At 40.2% G+C, this 18795-nt stretch overlaps 3 long non-coding RNA genes across 3 annotated transcripts; all 3 read left to right on the forward strand.

Annotated features, from left to right (window-relative positions):
• The first annotated feature begins 1787 nt into the window (after positions 1 to 1787).
• Positions 1788 to 4567, forward strand: LOC307033345. The gene is made up of 5 exons (XR_013806476.1): positions 1788 to 1925; positions 3000 to 3050; positions 3133 to 3189; positions 3310 to 3369; positions 3806 to 4567. It is a non-coding gene; the product is annotated as an uncharacterized lncRNA (long non-coding RNA).
• A 5552-nt stretch (positions 4568 to 10119) lies between these two features.
• On the forward strand, positions 10120 to 11854 carry LOC307033353. The gene is made up of 4 exons (XR_013806478.1): positions 10120 to 10562; positions 10654 to 10704; positions 10823 to 10870; positions 11201 to 11854. It is a non-coding gene; the product is annotated as an uncharacterized lncRNA (long non-coding RNA).
• Positions 11855 to 15123: 3269 nt separating this feature from the next.
• On the forward strand, positions 15124 to 15587 carry LOC307033359. Its single transcript, XR_013806482.1, has 3 exons — positions 15124 to 15244; positions 15357 to 15389; positions 15541 to 15587. It is a non-coding gene; the product is annotated as an uncharacterized lncRNA (long non-coding RNA).
• The last annotated feature ends 3208 nt before the right edge of the window (positions 15588 to 18795 follow it).

Below are 18795 nucleotides of genomic sequence, written 5' to 3' on the forward strand. Positions count from 1 at the left end.
ACCAGCATCAGGTCATAGTTCAGTTTTCAAAACCTTTCTCTAAAACAGAATGATGATTGACTGATTCATCTTCTGGACTTGACTGAATTTGAACACAAAATAATCTCTTTTCATCCTGACACATGAGTTGTTGTTCGCCATGGTTCAAACCTTAGACTTTGTAAATCCAAAACCTAATAATATAAGGCTTCTACAATACATTAGATATAAGTGGAAAGTGTTTTCTTTATTTTTTTAGTTTGGAATATGTTTTAAGATATTTATCTGCTGGTTAAATAGTTTAAGACATAAACAACACATATAATTAAACACATTTGTAGTGTGAGATTGAGGCACGGGTACTTTCCCTTTTGTTTTCCTCCTACTTTAGTTTGTTCCCGTTTGTTTTTTCAGGGTAAATTAAGTGTCAGTTTTGCCATACCAATGCATTGTCTTCTTCAGTCTGCATGGTTTAAATGTCCACTCTTTGTGTGTTTCAGATTTGAATTCAGCAGCGTCTCTCACAGTGAGTCCTGACAGTGTGCAGCACTTCACCGAAACGTCTGTGTCACTGAGCTGTGAGGGAAACTCCACTGAGTGGAGAGTGAGGATGTTTAGGAAATCTGACTACCTTTATCCCTGTTCTTCCTGGGGGACAATGACTGGATCCACATGCACAATAACCAGCAGCTGGGTTGTTGGAGTGTTCTGGTGTGAGTCTGAAACAGGACAGTTCAGTAATGCAGTCAACATCACTAAAGATTGTGAGTTTTAATTATTTAAAATGTTTGTTTCTGAAGTATTATGTTGTTTTGAAATGTGAAGGTGACAACAAGCATTAGCCAAACGTCTCTTCAAATTAGTAAAACTTCATAAAAAAGGCTAACTTGCGAAGTGATTTCCATGGTTACATCTCTCAAAGATCAAAGATAATATTCTGTGTTTTAATGTCCTCATACATCTACCTGACATTTCAGCTTCTGCCAGACTAGGCCAGTTGTGCATAAACATATTAAATCTGCAAAAGCTGATGACTCTGTCAAAGCCTTTATATTCTTTGATTTCTTTTCAGATGATGAAATGATCCTGGTGAGTCCTGTCCGTCCTGTGGCTGAGGGACGTTCTGTCACTCTTAGCTGCAAGTTCAAGACAGGAACTGTTCTTTATAATGTGGATTTCTATAAAGATGACAAACTCATCCAGAGCGATACCAGGAAGGAGCTGACCATCTCTGCAGTGTCAAAGTCAGACGAAGGCTTTTATAAATGTAAACGGAGAGATTCAGCAGATGGTAGGACGTCACCAGAGAGTTGGTTCTCAGTCAAATGTAAGTATGATTTAAAAACCCTTCCTTTTTTGTAAGCTGTGTTACAGTCTGAGATAAAGAAAGCTTAGTTTCATCTGAATCAAACTGTGTTGTTTAAGAGAGATGTTTTATACAGTTAATCTATAACAGGAACGTTTAATATAAAATAAATATTAATAAAGATTACTTATAGTAGCAGCGTCCGGGCCTGGAAAAGCCTCTCAATTTCCCATTCTTCTGATCGTTGGGCTGCTTGGTGGAGTTGTACTGATTATTCTCCTGCTGTTGTTCCTGTATTTATACAGAAAGTCAAAAGGTGAGATCATTTTCTTCTGATATCAGATTGACTCTAATGTAATCACACGTACTGTTTTAACAGTAGAACACTTTGCAAAGCATAATAACATAGCAGCAAATGTCTTATTTTTTTAACAGATTCATGCTGTATCAGGTTGGTACAACACTCTATTTTATGTTATTATGAACATGACAGCAGTGATATGTTCCTTTCATAAATCCACTTAATTTACTACATGTGTTTTGCCCACCAGATCTCAGAGGACCAATCAGAGCCCTGCTACAGACCACACAATCCACCAGGACGAAACTAACCAAAGGGAATATGCTTCCGTTCTTCAGGGTCAGCCTGAATCCTTAATACGTTTTGAATCTTTTGTGAACGTAGCATCCGCGTAGCATTTCCATTTCTCATTGGTTGTTTTTAAAAATATAGGAGTTCATATAGAGCAGCGGTTCCTAAAGTGTGAGGCGCGCCTCCCCTGGGGGAGGCCAGAGAGCTTCAAGGGAGGCACAGCCGGCAGAAAAAAAATCAAGAGAAACAGTGAAATCTAGCTAGTTAACTTCAGCTAAATGTATGCGAGCGGCAACATATGGTAGATTTTTAGTGAAGTTACCTAAAGTGAGAGAAGAGACAGCTTCCGTCAGAAAACGGAGGAAGTATGACAATGATTATTTGAAGCTAGGATTTTCATGGACCGGTCCTGATGACACTCCACTGCCACAGTGTGTTATCTGCAACGAGGTGCTAGCTAATGACAGTATGAGACCATGTAAACTCTGGCGTCATATTGAGACGAAACACCCATGTTTGGTGACCAAGCCACAGGAGTCTTTTGACCGGAAGCTCAAGGAATTGTGGTCACAGAAAAATGTCATTGACACATTTAGCACTGTGAATACAAAGGCAACCGAAGCATCATACCGAGAGGCGTTACGGATAGCTAAGGCAGGTAAACCTCACAACATTGGTGAAACGTTACTCCTCCCTGCTGCTAAAGACATTAACGTCTCAACTATTTATCTCCGAGTGCAACGTATGAGGAAGCTGCCATCCTTAACCTCAACATGTTTAAAACATAAAGATAAAGAGGTTTAAAAAAGCTATTGTTGAATGTTTTAAGGAGGTGACGCTCAGCCAATCAAAAAAGAGAAAGGTAGCGAAAACAGAGCATTTTATGACATGTTCTCTCACTGGACCTCTTTGAAATGCAATTGAATACCCCTGCATTATAGCAACAATAACAATAATAATAATAATAATAATAATAATAATAGCAATAATAATTGGGAGGGGGGGGGGGTGCGCGGCTGTGATTATGTTCTCTGAGGGGAGGCTCATCTTCCCACACTTTGGGAACCCCTGATATAGAGGAATGTTAATATGAATTGGGTTTTGATTTTGATTTCTCTTCAGATAATGCCTGTCTCTATGAAACAATCAAAGGCCCTGAAGAACCTGCAAATGGTACAGTATAGTCAATATAAATACTGGAATATGACAATTCAAGGTTCATTTTTTAAAATATAAAATACATTTTATATTTCAGATGAATCCAGGGATGCAATATATTCTGTGCTCGAGCTCAAAAACATTTCTAAGAAGGGTGAGTGTTTGATTTCTAAGTGGTGATAACATATAATAATGAAGGTGCTTGTGTAGGCTAGCAGTGCCTAAATTAAGTGAAGTATTGTCTTTTCATGCTTTCTCCTGATCCGTCTAACAGGAGGAAAAAATGAACCGGAGGATTGTGTTTACTCACATGTGCAGATGGCGTCAGCTGCAGGTCTGATGAAATACTACTCGCTTTAAGCTTTTGATATTGTGCCTGCTAGGGTGTCATTTTAAAATGTACCACAAGGTGTCGCCAAAGTCAGCAATCTTCAAATCCTTAACATAACTTTTTCAATATTTGTTAAGTTTATTTTCTGACAATTCTATGCATTCATGAAATAATCATCAGGGCATATTACATTTCATGTATCTGTATCAATACATGTTTAACTGTTGTGAATCTAACTAACTTTAATTTGATATTGTGTCAATCGGAATGACTGCTTTTTACATATAACAAAACCAACAACACTAATTATTGTTTTACTTTCAACAAATGCCATATATGCATGGATTAAATATTCACTTTTTAGGCTTGTTTAGTCTCTTTTTGCATGCAATGTCTTTTACAGTTTTCACGGTTTAAATGTCCCCTTTTTATTTTTCAGATTTGAATTCAGCAGCGTCTCTCATAGTGAGTCCTGACTCCTGACAGTGGGCAGCACTTCACCAAAACGCCGTGTCACTGAGCTGTGAGGGAAACTCCACTGATAAACCATCATAACATTTATGTCAAAAACTGAGTTTCCAGTTTTGGGCATTCTGGCTACGCATCACTCATTCACCAATGGGTAATGTTTAGATGGATTTTAGGAACTTCCCCTCGATTATATTGGCTCTAACGGTTAAAAAGAGATGTCAATCGTCAAAATCGAACGAGGGGGGCCATAGATATGGAAAATGCACCCAAATGACCCCAGAAGAGGGTTTCTTTTTCTAAATCTCTCTAAAAAGGTCAAATGTCACTTGTTTTTCTACAATCTTGATACAGGGTACTTATTATATGTTGTAGGTTGGATTCCTAAAGCTTTTACTATCTCATCATTCAAGGGTGGTTTTCACTATAAGTAATGTTTTTTTTTTTACAATGTTCAATCTGAATTTACTTTAAAATAAAAAAATTCTATATTGATTCTGACTTTTCTACATTCAACTCACGGGTTTATAATTGCTTCGAGAAAAAAGATTATTAATTTACCCCTTTTAGAAGTGAAGTTATATCTCTCACAGACTCCGCCCTCTACTGGACTCTATGGGTACTCCCCTCGATCCTATCATGCAAGCATTCATCCACTGAGACTTTCTAGACGTAGCCGTCCCCTGGGCGGGTCTACCTGAATGCGCGCGCATCTCACCGCATAAAAGGAGACCTTGCCTCCTTACTGTCCTTACTTTCTCTTCAGCAAGGCAGTGAGATACAACTGAGTGAAGAGAGACGGATAAGAATATAAGACAACGAAGAAAATGGACTCACCATTGGAGCACCCCTGTCCTTCGTGTCCGGGATCCATAGAGGGCAACGACCCCAGGCGCTCGAAGTGCATCGAGTGCCTGGGATCCGACCACGTGGCGGCCAACCTGGGCCCGCTTGCAGCATGCAGCGCCTGCCATCTAATTCCTCGCCCCGGCCGCCATCAACGGCAGGCGCAGTTTGAGGGTTGCTACGTCTCGCCGGTGGAGGACCCAGAGCTCGACGTGATGGAGATGGAGAACCTCGAGGAGGGAGTGCCCTTCGTGTTCGCCATTCCAGCGGACTGGGCGGGTCCAAGCGTCGGGGAGAGGGACGACGATGACGACACCTCGTCGTCTGGGATTTCCGGCGACCGCCAGGAAGGCCAACAGCACAGGTCTGCGCGACAGGACTTCCCGCCGGTGATGACTATGGCGGCGGAGCGTGCAGGCTTGCCGCTCCCCCCACCGTTGCCAACGAGGCCGGTGAGCCGCCTGCGTCGGGACTTCTACGGCCCGGCCCGTCCAGCACAATCGGCCTTCGTTTCACTTTCAGAACAGACATCTGGCGGTGTGTGGAGGCCACGTGGCGGCAGCCACTGAGAACGAAGGCTCCGGTGACTACTTGGGTTGGAATACTCAGAGTGGAGGCCACTCGGACACAGGTGCGATTACTGCAGCCGGTCGTGTGATGTCCCTGGCCACCGTGGCGTCGCGTAACGTGTGGCTAGGTCTGACCGCACTGGCCAAGAAAGACCGAGACGGTCTCCTTGGGGCCCCCGTTGCCACGGAAGGGCTCTTCGGATCGATATCCTCGTTCACCCAGCGCTTCAGTCGCCTGGAGGGAGAGAGGGCGCAGCTCAGCCGCATGCTTCCGCTGGCTCGCCCTCAGGTCTCTCCGCAAGGGAGTTAGGAAACATTTAACGCCGAGTGTAAAAGCTCCGCTTGATGCATTTCACTGTTTGTGTGAAAGCATCATGGCGGAGCGCGGCGCGTTCAAGGACCTCAGTAGAGAGTCAGTCCTTTCTGTGTCGACCCCCCATGGGCAGAGTTTCCCTTCGCGGGGAGTGCACCGGTTGAAAGAGTGCACATCGGCTACAGTTTGGGTTGAACTCGCGATGCATCGATTGTAGCGTCTTTGCATCGGTAAAAAAACGATTCATTCATATAATATCCTCTCATCCTGTCAGCACTCAGCAGAGACGATCTTTGATCTTTGCTTCGTCACTACGGAGGCCGAGAGTCTCAGTTATCAACACACATGGAAGTCGAGGAGCAAGAGAAACACAGCGCACCGAAAAATACCTACAAATCAAACGTTTGGCAACACTTCGGGTCTGTTGCCGACCCCTGGCTTAGATAGTTAACTTTAGACTAAGTTATCTCAGTGGGTCTCAAACGGTTTGGTCACCATGTATGTACATATTTCCAATGCACACCTTTATTTAATATAGTTGTAAACAATAAGGTAGGAAATCATTCCAGTGTGTACTATAGGAGTACAAAATAAAAAATACAATTTAAAAGGGAGTGATTAGTCAAATATGCATAAATAAAAGAAAGAATGCTATCTAGGTAAGATAAGATAAATATAGGAGAGAGGAGAGACTTAGATGTTAATCAAATAAACAAGTTTAAATTATTTGTTATTTTTTGTGATCAAGGATTTTTGATTATTTAAATATATACAGTTCTGTTTCGTGAGTGTTGAGTGCTGTATCCATACATCCCTTAATATCCCCTCAAAGTGCGTGTAAACGTATATAAACAATATGCTGGATGTAGAGAGATGGAAGAAGGGAATCTACTGACGCACTACCGCAAACATTACTTTGTCCAATTTGTGTAAGTATGTTTTACTGAGGATATTTATTTTACTTTTTCTCCAGTCACTGTGCAGTTATAATAAAATATTTATTTTGATATATGACCACAAGGTGGTGTCAAACTACTTTATCTGATACTTTAATTACTCTACTCAAATAGTCCTTCTGAAGTCTGGCACCAGAGTCTGATGTCATGTAACTCCTAACTAATAACTAAACAATTGACTGCTTACGGTTCACTTCCTTAGCTTAGCACTGATGCATGGAAGTGGAAGCTTTCCATTTTGACTACCCACCACATTTAAAACTACACAGCTACTGAAGTGTCGTGGTATTATTTATTTCGACCATTTTTATGGAATTAACATAATCTTTGTTCGACTGTGGATCAAATGTTGCACCTAGAAAAAACATATTTTCTGTATTCAAATGATTGATTTATTACTAATGATATAGATATGAAATGTTGCTCCCTTAAAGTAGATAGAGTCTATCTCGAGGAGGGGGCTGGACTTTGTCTTTCTTCACATTCACTTCTGGTAAAGAGACTATGAGAGACTTCCTGTGGGTGAGGTTGTTTCTAAACTTAAACTTGAATTCCTCCGTAACACTCCATCACTGCGTTTCAACTATTTGGTAAAAGCTGTTACACACATTTTCATATGAAATATTGGTGAGAAGGCCCATGGATTATAAAGTGAGAATGACGCCTGCAATTGTGTCTCCTTCTTAAAACTGTATGCACTTTATTTTTTCAAGAAAGACTTTATGCAGCAGCCTTTAGAGAAGCATCAAGGATATGTTAACACCTTATCTCTGTTCATCATTAGAGGAGACCTAAACCAAGGTGCAAACAATGTGCTGTGTTAAAAGCTGCTCAGTTGTGTGAGCTTTGTGTAAAAGGGAAGGAAGCCCTGACCGTGTAAAGAAGTTAAAAAAACAACTTCCGTTTCTAATATTACATTGCATTTGTTTCTCTCTAGTTCCTGATTGCTCTTCATATGCTGCGGTTTCAATCTTTCTATTTGCACAAAGTAGAATAATTTCTCAGAAGCAGATTCTCAGTGTTGGATGTGAAGATGGGACACACTTTGCTCTGTCTACGGGGTTTTTTCTGTGAGTACTTTTCCTGTTTTAATTGCCATTGATAAAACTTTTTAAATGCCTGAAGTTAATATATATTTCTGTCAGTTTGATAATGTCTGATTTAGTTTCATACTTATTTCAGTTCTGTATTTACTTTACCGTGGACAAGGTCAAGGTAATTATAACATTTTCATACTTTTTTTTACTAATTCTAGACAAATCTACTGAAGTAACTCTCCAAACAACATCCGTTTGGTTAATGTATGAAACTGTTTTTGACAAAAAGAAAACACATTTTACTTTTTGTTTCTTGTAAAGGAAAGCAATAAAATCTATCTAAATGTATCAGGTAAGTGATCAAAGTAATACCACCATGACCAAGTTCAATAAAAAAAAAAATCATTTATCTATGAGCCATGTTGATGTGAACACGCAGTTTGGACAAGTTCTAATATATAATCTGTAAATTATTGTAATGTTTAAACGGTTAAACAGCTCCACTGACGTTTTTTACATACTGTATGCAGAAAATATGTAGGATCCAAGGAGTGCATGTAACCCAATTATACATCATAATGTTATCATTCTGTGAAATGTTGTTTTCCAACAGACAGACCTAAGGCTGTCCTCACTGTGTCTCCATCATGGCCGAGTCCTGGAGCCTCAGTAACTCTGAACTGCAGCGTTGATCATCCTTCTGCTGGCTGGAGCTTCTACTGGTATAAGGCTGTTCCCAAACTGTCCTACGGCTCCTACAACTCCTACAACTATGAGCTGCTACCTGGCAGCGAGAAAGGGACTGAACAGCATCTCTTCATCATTGATGGACAAACACACACAGCAGGATATGTGTGCAAAGCAGGAAGAGGAGATCGAGTGTATTACAGTTGGCAGAGTGAACCTAAGTTTGTCTGGTCTGGAGGTCAGTATGTTCTTCCTTTTTCTTTCTTTCTGTAGTTTGTACCACCATTAGGCCAACAAATGTCTTTATCAAAGTTTGCCTGGTCTTGAGGTTTGTTTTGACTTTTCCATTATTGCAAAATGGAACAAAGTCACTTATTTTGGGAACTTCTCTTTTACACCAGCATCAGGTCATAGTTCAGTTTTCAAAACCTTTCTCTAAAACAGAATGATGATTGACTGATTCATCTTCTGGACTTGACTGAATTTGAACACAAAATAATCTCTTTTCATCCTGACACATGAGTTGTTGTTCGCCATGGTTCAAACCTTAGACTTTGTAAATCCAAAACCTAATAATATAAGGCTTCTACAATACATTAATATAAGTGGTTAGTGTTTTCTTTATTTTTTTAGTTTGGAATATGTTTTAAGATATTTATCTGCTGGTTAAATAGTTTAAGACATAAACAATACATATAATTAAACACATTTGTAGTGTGAGATTGAGGCACTGGTACTTTCACTTTAGTTTTCCTCCTACTTTAGTTTGTTCCCGTTTGTTTTTTCAGGGTGAATTAAGTGTCAGTTTTGCCATACCAATGCATTGTCATCTTCAGTCTGCATGGTTTAAATGTCCACTCTTTGTGTGTTTCAGATTTGAATTCAGCAGCGTCTCTCACAGTGAGTCCTGACAGTGTGCAGCACTTCACCGAAACGTCTGTGTCACTGAGCTGTGAGGGAAACTCCACTGAGTGGAGAGTGAGAAGGTTTACGAAATCATACCTTTATCACTGTTCTTCCTTGGGGACAATGACTGGATCCACATGCACAATAACCAGCAGCTGGGTTGTTGGAGTGTTCTGGTGTGAGTCTGAAACAGGACAGTTCAGTAATGCAGTCAACATCACTAAAGATGGTGAGTTTTAATTATTTAAAATGTTTGTTTCTGAAGTATTATGTTGTTTTGAAATGTGAAGGTGACAACAAGCATTAGCCAAACGTCTCTTCAAATTAGTAAAACTTCATAAAAAAGAACAATTTGCGAAGTGATTTCCAGGGTTACTTCTCTCAAAGATCAAAGATAATATGCTGTGTTTTAATGTCCTCTTACATCTACCTGACATTTCAGCTTCTGCCAGACTAGGCCAGTTGTGCATAAACATATTAAATCTGCAAAAGCTGATGACTCTGTCAAAGCCTTTATATTCTTTGATTTCTTTTCAGATGATGAAATGATCCTGGTGAGTCCTGTCCGTCCTGTGGCTGAGGGACGTCCTGTCACTCTTAGCTGCAAGTTCAAGACAGGAACTGTTCTTTATAATGTGGATTTCTATAAAGATGACAAACTCATCCAGAACGATACCAGGAAGGAGCTGAACATCTCTGCAGTGTCAAAGTCAGACGAAGGCTTTTATAAATGTAAAGGGAGAGATCCAGCAGATGGTAGGACGTCACCAGAGAGTTGGTTCTCAGTCAAATGTAAGTATGATTTCAAAACCCTTCCTTTTTTGTAAGCTGTGTTACAGTCTGAGATAAAGAAAGCTTAGTTTCATCTGAATTAAACTGTGTTTGTTTAAGAGAGATGTTTTATACAGTTAATCTATAACAGGAACGTTTAATATAAAATAAATATTAATAAAGATGACTTATAGTAGCAGCGTCCGGGCCTGGAAAAGCCTCTCAATTTCCCATTCTTCTGATCGTTGGGCTGCTTGGTGGAGTTGTACTGATTATTCTCCTGCTGCTGTTCCTGTATTTATACAGAAAGTCAAAAGGTGAGATCATTTTCTTCTGATATCAGATTGACTCTAATGTAATCACACATACTGTTTTAACAGTAGAACACTTTTGCAATGCAAAATAATATAGTAGTACTTTTTTCTTTTTTAACAGATTCATGCTGTATCAGGTTGGTACAACACTCTATTTTATTTCATTATGAACATGACAGCAGTGATATGTTCCTTTCATAAATCCACTTCATTATCTTCATGTGTTTTGCCCACCAGATCTCAGAGCACCAATCAGGGCCCTGCTACAGACCACATGATCAACCAGGACGAGATTCAAAACATGCCACAATATTCTACTCTCCTCCATGGTCAGCTATTGTCCGGTTTAATAATATGATTTATTTTAACTTTTTGTCTTAATTGTGATTAAAATGTGGCTTGATTTTCACTTCTCTGTAGGTGATCGTTGTCTCTATGAAACAATAGGAGGGCCTGTAGAAGCTGGAAATGGTACAGTATTTCCTCTGTGTTTAACATGGAGTAATACAAATACTACTGCAGTGGCCAGCAGTGTCTAAATAAAGTACAGGAATTGTCCTTTGATACATTATTTTAATCCTTCTACCAGATCCCAGTAATGAACCAGACGAGAGACTTTACTCAAATGTGGCAGCAGGTAATGTCAAGTACAAAACACTTGTATACATATACACATAAATATACTAAAAGCTTTTATAATGTGCTGTTTGCCACTTTCAGCAATGAGCAAATCCACCAAATAAAGCTTTTACACTTGTTGTGCATTATTATACAGCATGTTGTTTTCCTGTAATGTCTTGGTTTAATGATACGTTACTTAAAATATCATAATTATTAAATGGCAAATGCAAATATGTTCACACACAAATGAATTGGCATTAACATACATTGTTCTATTCAAAAATAATTGACGGTACCATGAGCAGAAATGACCCAATGATAATAATTTATTTTGGTTTTCTTCCAGATCAATAAAGACATCCTCATGGACAGAACCAATGGAGCGGATAAAAACATGAAAAACAACATCCTTGTTTCAGCAATTGAGTGTATTTGCTGCTTTTGTGTAAATAGCGCAGTGCCTTTTAAAAAAAAAAGCCTTTCTAGGAACATGATGAATGCTTTGCAATTCAACTGCACTTACTTTCTGTGTACTTATATTTAGTGTAAAACATTGTACTACCACCTTATCTGTTAAATGTCTGATTCAGATCATGTGGCTCGAACCTTGTTGTACATTGAGTGATATTGGAGCCAGATACTAATATATGCAGTATGGACACATGCTTTAGCACTGTAGATGCACACAGTGGACACACAAATATATTATTAATAAAACCCAAATGCAATTATACCTGCATGTACTGTTCAGTGAAGGATTCTTACTAGATGCTACCACAGGGTGCCCACAAATTATCTAATGCCTTGATTTTATCTGCAGAAGTAGTCTCTTGCAAAGGCCAAAACATCTGAAGTCACAGCACCACCAATAGGTCAAACAAGCTTTTCAGATTCAAAGGAACTGAAGCACACACCTTTTGTACAATGTATTTGTTTTCTTTCAGATATGTAGGGCCCGTTTTTTGTTTTTTATTTGTAAAAATAAAAATAACTTGGTTTATCTTTTCAAATTTTTAATAATACAAATGTTTCTATATTGTGTGAAGCAGATTAACCAAAATAACTAAGAACATGATGGAATTTCTCATGCGCTTGTCACCAATAGAAAAACATCAACCCACAAATCTTATCTTTATTGCATGATTTCAATGCAATCAAAGCAGTAAAGCCTGTCCAGGAAGAAAACAAGGCAGAACATTTTATATTTTTCAAACATGTTATTGTCATTACAATTTTTAAATGGAAACCAAAACCCTCTTAAGCCCAAGCCTGTTTTTCAGGTTTCAGGCTCGAAAATGACATTCCCAGAACAGATGACCAAATCTTCCCTTCTAAAAGGGTTACATTAATAATCTTTTTTTTCAAAGTAAAATATTTTGTACTTATAGGGAAAACTAACCTTGGATGATGGGTTAGTAGACTAAAAGCTTTAGGAATCCAAAGTACAACATATATTAAGTACCCTGTATCAAGATTGATGCAAAACAAGTGATATTTTACCTTTTTAGACAGATTTAGCAAAAAAAACCTCTTCTGGGGCCATTTGGGTGGATTTTCCTTATCTTTGGCCCCCCTTGCTCGATTTTGACGGGTGACATCTCTTTCTGACCGTTAGAGCCAATAGAATCGAAGGGAAATCGTCCCTCACACACTCATGTTAAAAAAAAAGGTGGCATTTTAGTGCATTCAATCTTGCTATAGAGCATAGGAATGGCCTGCTCTGATATTTGAAAACGCAAATCCAGTTTTATTGCTTATAGATTATCAGAACATTTCAAAGGGGACACAGACACATTGGATATTAACCTATGGATTAACTACAGCATCGTTTTTATCGTTTTAATGCCATTAAAGACCATTTTTGACCAGACAAAACCAAGGTAAGCCATGTTAGCGTTTTAGGCTAACTTGCGCCACATGTTTTGATGTACGTTTTTGATGATAACGTTGCGAGTTTGTATCTTTCAGTGTTGAGGTGGGCACCGTTAGATTCTGTGTCTTTACGATCATACACGATGTGTTGGATGTGCAGCTAAGATAAGTAATAAGGGAGCTAGGAGTGATTTTCGGTGCAGTAATAGGTTAGCATTTTTCGCTCGGGGCTAATTCAGAGGGTTAGTGTTAGCATTGTGTGTTTTTTATTTTTTTTAAATGAAAAAGATCAGTTAAATTAGTTTTTTCCCGTTATATGTATATAAAATATTCATAGTTTATTAAATATTAAGGTTCCTTAGACGTTGTTTCCTGCAAATGACGCGATTTTGGCCCCGGAACCGGGTCCATGGGGCTTAAGAGGTGCACTTAAAATATAATCTGTTTTCTGCTAGTACTTTCAATTTATTATCTCGTATGATTTCAAAATGTGAATATACATTACTGTGTTCTTGTCCATGAGCATGGGCGTAATTTCCACTGAGGACAGGGGGGACATGTCCCCCCCACTTTTCAAAATCCCGTTTGTGTCCCCCCCACTTTTCAAATGTGTTTTAATTTTTTGTACTTAAGTGCTTATCGCCAGGGAGGAGCACAGCCTCTGTGTGTCTGTGTGTGTGTTTGGCACTAGTGCATTTTGAGTGAGTTAGAGCGAGCAAGAAAGAGAGAGAGCACACCAGTTACAGGGATTTTTGTTGTTAGCATCTGGTGCTAGCTCAGAGCTAACGGACATTAGAAGCTGTTTCTACAACAAGGAGAGGGAGAACTCTCGCCTGTCAGACTGAGAGGCTGATTACTACAGCTCAGTGAGGTAAAGGACTCTGAGGGTTTAGATCAGGGGTCGGCAACCTTTTTCATATGAAGTGCCATTAAAAATAAATTGTGATCAGTGTGCCGACGATCGTGAATTGTCAACAGAGGGGCGGGGAAGCAGTTTGTTGACCTCTTTCAACTGTCAGCGCAACTTACATGATGCCGTTAATAATTGTTTAAACGGCATAATAATAATGACGACCTTTCCGTTCTGCGATTCTCCAGAACACACCGATGGCCAGTCCCCCCCTGTGTAGCATATGTTAAAGAGAGCGGGGCTGCGTCGCGTGCACGGCTTCCTTCTGCAGGTAACGGGGAGACGCGCTCTGGCGGCGGCCTCATTCAGGATCCAAAAATACAATTTAAATATTTATTCCACTTATTTATTCCACTTATTCCTAGTGTGCCACTGGTTACGGTGCCAGGGGTTGCCGACCCCTGGTTTAGATAGTTAACTTTAGACTAAGTTATCTCAGTGGGTCTCAAACGGTTTGGTCACCATGTATGTACATATTTCCAATGCACAACTTTATTTAATATAGTTGTAAACAATAAGGTAGGAAATCATTCCAGTGTGTACTAGGACAGTGCAAAATAAAAAATACAGTCTAAAAGGGAGTGATTAGTCAAATATGCATAAAAGAAAGAAAGAATGCTATCTAGGTAAGATAAGATAAAGTTAGGAGAGAGGAGGGACTGAGATGTTAATAAAATAAACAAGTTTAAATAATTTGTTATTGTTTGTGATCAAGGATTTTTGATTATTTAAATATATACAGTTCTGTTTCATGTGTGTTGAGTGCTGTATCCATACATCCCTTAATTTCCCCTCAAAGTGCGTGTAAACATATACAAACAATATGCTGGATGTAGAGAGATGGAAGAAGGGAATCTACCGACGCACTACCGCAAACATTACTTTGTCCAATTTTTGTAAAAACATATTTTCTGTATTCAAATGATTGATTTATTACTAATGATATAGATATGAAATGTAGCTCCCTTAAAGTAGATAGAGTCTATCTCGAGGAGGGGGCTGGACTTTGTCTTTCTTCACATTCACTTCTGGTAAAGAGACTATGAGAGACTTCCTGTGGGTGAGGTTGTTTCTAAACTTAAACTTGAATTCCTCCGTAACACTCCATCACTGCGTTTCAACAATTTGGTTAAAGCTGTTACACACATTTTCATATGAAATATTGGTGAGAAGGCCCATGGATTATAAAGTGAGAATGACGCCTGCAATTGTGTCTCCTTCTTAAAACTGTATGCACTTTATTTTTTCAAGAAAGACTTTATGCAGCAGCCTTTAGAGAAGCATCAAGGATATGTTAACACCTTATCTCTGTTCATCATTAGAGGAGACCTAAACCAAGGTGCAAACAATGTGCTGTGTTAAAAGCTGCTCAGTTGTGTGAGCTTTGTGTAAAAGGGAAGGAAGCCCTGACCGTGTAAAGAAGTTAAAAAAAAAACTTCTGTTTCCCATATTTAATTGCATTTGTTTCTCTGTAGTTTCTGATTGCTCTTCATATGCTGCGGTTTCAGTCTTTCTATTTGCACAAAGTAGAAGAATTTCTCAGAAGCAGATTCTCAGTGTTGGATGTGAAGATGGGACACACTTTGCTTTGTCTACGGGGTTTTTTCTGTGAGTACTTTTCCTGTTTTAATTGCCATTGATACAACTTTTTAAATGCCTGAGGTTAATATATATTTCTGTCAGTTTGATAATGTCTGATTTAGTTTCATACTTATTTCAGTTCTGTATTTACTTTACCGTGGACAAGCTCAAGGTAATTATACAATTTTCATACTTTTTGTTTACTCATTCTAGACGAATCTACTGATGTAACTCTCCAAACAACATCCGTTTGGTCAATGTATAAAACTGTTTTTGACAAAAAGAAAACACATTTTACTTTTGTATCTTGTGATGGTTTCTAGATGCTGTACTGACCATTGAGCCAAACTGGACAACTTTTTTTACCGGAGAGTCTGTTACCTTCAAGTTTGACTTTACAGGAGACAAAGACAGCGACTGGTTTTACTCAATCTACAGGAATGATCAAGAATGGCTTCCTCACGTCAAACATGAGAGCTATGAGTTACACCCTCTAACTCCAGACTACAGTGGTGCATACCAATGTTTTTTTTATCAGAAGGGCTCAACAAAGAAAAGCAATAAAATCTATCTAACTGTATCAGGTAAGTGATCAAAGTAATACCACCATGACCAAGTTCAATAAAAACATGTTTTATGTATTTATGAGCCATGTTGATGTGAACATGCAGTTTGAACAAGTTCTAATAAATAATCTGTAAATTATTGTAATGTTTTAACGGTTGAACAGCTCCACTGACGCTGTATAGGCAGGTGAAGTATACAGTACAATCCTGTGCTTTTCGTTAACACAAAGTAATGAGTCTTAAAATAAGAATAAGAAGACAGGGATCAGTTTCTTACATCAAAGCATTTACATAAAGATAATACTTCACCAACAAACCTTGTTATACTTTACTACCTGTGACAAATGGATTGTTTTCACATTGACAGTTTCTGAGAGTAAGTCATTTATTATCAGTTAACTTTTTTTTACTGTTTATACAAATATTATTTTGGTTATTATATTTAAGTACAGTTCACACTTAAATTCGTTTTTTACATACTGTATGCAGAAAATATGTAGGATCCAAGGAGTGCATGTAACCCACCAATTATACATCATTCTATGAAATGTTGTTTTCCAACAGACAGACCTAAGGCTGTCCTCACTGTGTCTCCATCATGGCCGAGTCCTGGAGCCTCAGTAACTCTGAACTGCAGCGTTGATCATCCTTCTGCTGGCTGGAGCTTCTACTGGTATAAGGCTGTTCCCCAACTGTCATACAACTCCTACGGCTCCTACAACTCCTACAACTATGAGCTGCTACCTGGCAGCGAGAATGGGACTGAACAGCATCTCTTCATCATTGATGGACAAACACACACAGCAGGATATGTGTGCAAAGCAGGAAGAGGAGATCCAGTGTATTACAGTTGGCAGAGTCAACCTAAGTTTGTCTGGTCTGGAGGTCAGTATGTTCTTCCTTTTTCTTTCTTTCTGTAGTTTGTACCACCATTAGGCCAACAAATGTCTTTCTCAAAGTTTGCCTGGTCTTGAGGTTTGTTTTGACTTTTCCATTATTGCAAAATGGAACAAAGTCACTTATTACACCAGCATCAGGTCATAGTTCACTTTTCAAAACCTTTCTCTAAAACAGAATGATGATTGACTGATTCATCTTCTGGACTTGACTGAATTTGAACACAAAATAATCTCTTTTCATGAGTTGTTGTTCGCCATGGTTCAAACCTTAGACTTTGTAAATCCAAAACCTAATAATATAAGGCTTCTACAATACATTAGATATACTGTAAGTGGTAAGTGTTTTCTTAATTTTGTTAGTTTGAAATATGTTTTAAGATAAAACCTCTTATGAGATAACCTCATATGTTTTTAACTTAGGATCATATACCTGTGTTTAGTCTAGAAAAAGGTAAATGTGTGCATTTTATTATAAAGTTGTGTATATTTACAGACTGTTGCACAAACTAAGTGAAGAGTTTATTGCCGGCCACTACAGGGCAGCGTCTCACTGCTGTCGCTGACCGGATATGCCGTGCTCTGACCCGGTATTGCCGAGCGGCCATTTTAGTTCGAACATTGTTCCTTAACTCCGCCTCGAGTTGAGACGTTCATCCACTCATTCATGTAGGATTGTTTCCACTATTGTTTGGTGTGTCTATACTTTGTGTCGTTGTATATACTTTTGTTGTGTTGGTGATGACATGAATGGATGTAGTACTTTGTCAGCTTATCTTGCTGCATTGCTCTGTTTCAGGGTGTCGTCATCCTTGTCAATAAACTGAAACTGACATTGAGGAGTGTGTTTCTTCATGACGACACCATGGTCGTTGTTGGATGCCCTGCCCCCGGCTGTAAGTTCGAATCCGAAGACTTGTCTGAAGCACTCGTCATAGCTCTATTGACTATTCATGGATTTAGCCACCAGCACGCAGCGCCTGTCATGGCCCCAGCCCCTCACAGCCCGAGACTCGATCGCCCCAAAGTTGATGTGGGCGTGTCGATAGAGGAATGGAACGTGTTCATCCACCGTTCGAACGTATTCCGCGCCGGCTCAGTCATAGGGAATGCCCAGGCCCCCTTCCAGCTGTTTCAGTGCGCTGGGCCTGTACTTGGAGACAGCCTGTTGAAAGCCGTCCCCGACGACGCTTCCAGACCCTTGCCAGACCTAATCACCGTCATGCGTTCCCTAGCTGTCATCCCAGTCGCTACATGCGTCCTGCGCACCGAGCTACTTCAGGAACGCGACGAGACATTCCGCGCATTCGCTGCCAGAGTGCGGGGTAAAGCAGAGATATGCGCATATAATGCAGTATGCGAGTGTGGTAAGGACGTGGACTATACCGACCACATTATCCGTGATGTTCTGCTCAATGGCATTTATGACTCGGACATATGCCGCGAGATGCTGGGGACACCTGACGTCCTGGTCAAGCTAGTTAACGACATAATTTCACTCGTCGAGAACAAAGAGATGGCCCGTAACGCTCTCCCGTCGTCCTCCCTATCAGCCATGTCATCATTCCGGCGCCTGAAGACGACTCCACAGACGAGCCCCGCCCCGAGCCCTGCGGACGGGGCTAAACGTGCCTTCACGGAGGGGCCTCGCGTGTGGAATCCTAAGCCTCACCAGGTGTGCATCGGCTGCTACGGGGCCTTCCGACGACAGAGGCGTCAACAGCCGTCATCCGACAGTCAACAGGCCGCCATGGGGTCGGAGCTGGTCTCCCAGGTCTCGTCGGTGCAAGCTGGAGCCCGCCCTGGCCGGCGTCACAGGAGTCATCGCCGACACCGCGCCCCTACGTCTCACGGCTGTGTCAACAGGCCTGCACCTGGGGCCTGTTGACACCTGGAGAACATCGCGGACGCTTGGAACGGCTACCAAAGTGTCCCCCTGCGTGAGTCGGATTGCCACCTCACTCATCACACCCTTCGGCCGTTGGCGCTACACCAGGGCACCATAGGGTTTCCTGTCATCAGGGGATGGCTACAACCGTTGGTTTGACGCTGTCCTCTCGGACTATGAACGCAAGGAACGTTGTGTGGATGACACCATCCACTATGACACCGACCT

This window comes from Notothenia rossii, assembly GCF_949606895.1.
Source record: "Notothenia rossii genome assembly, chromosome: 3".
NCBI lineage: Eukaryota > Metazoa > Chordata > Actinopteri > Perciformes > Nototheniidae > Notothenia > Notothenia rossii.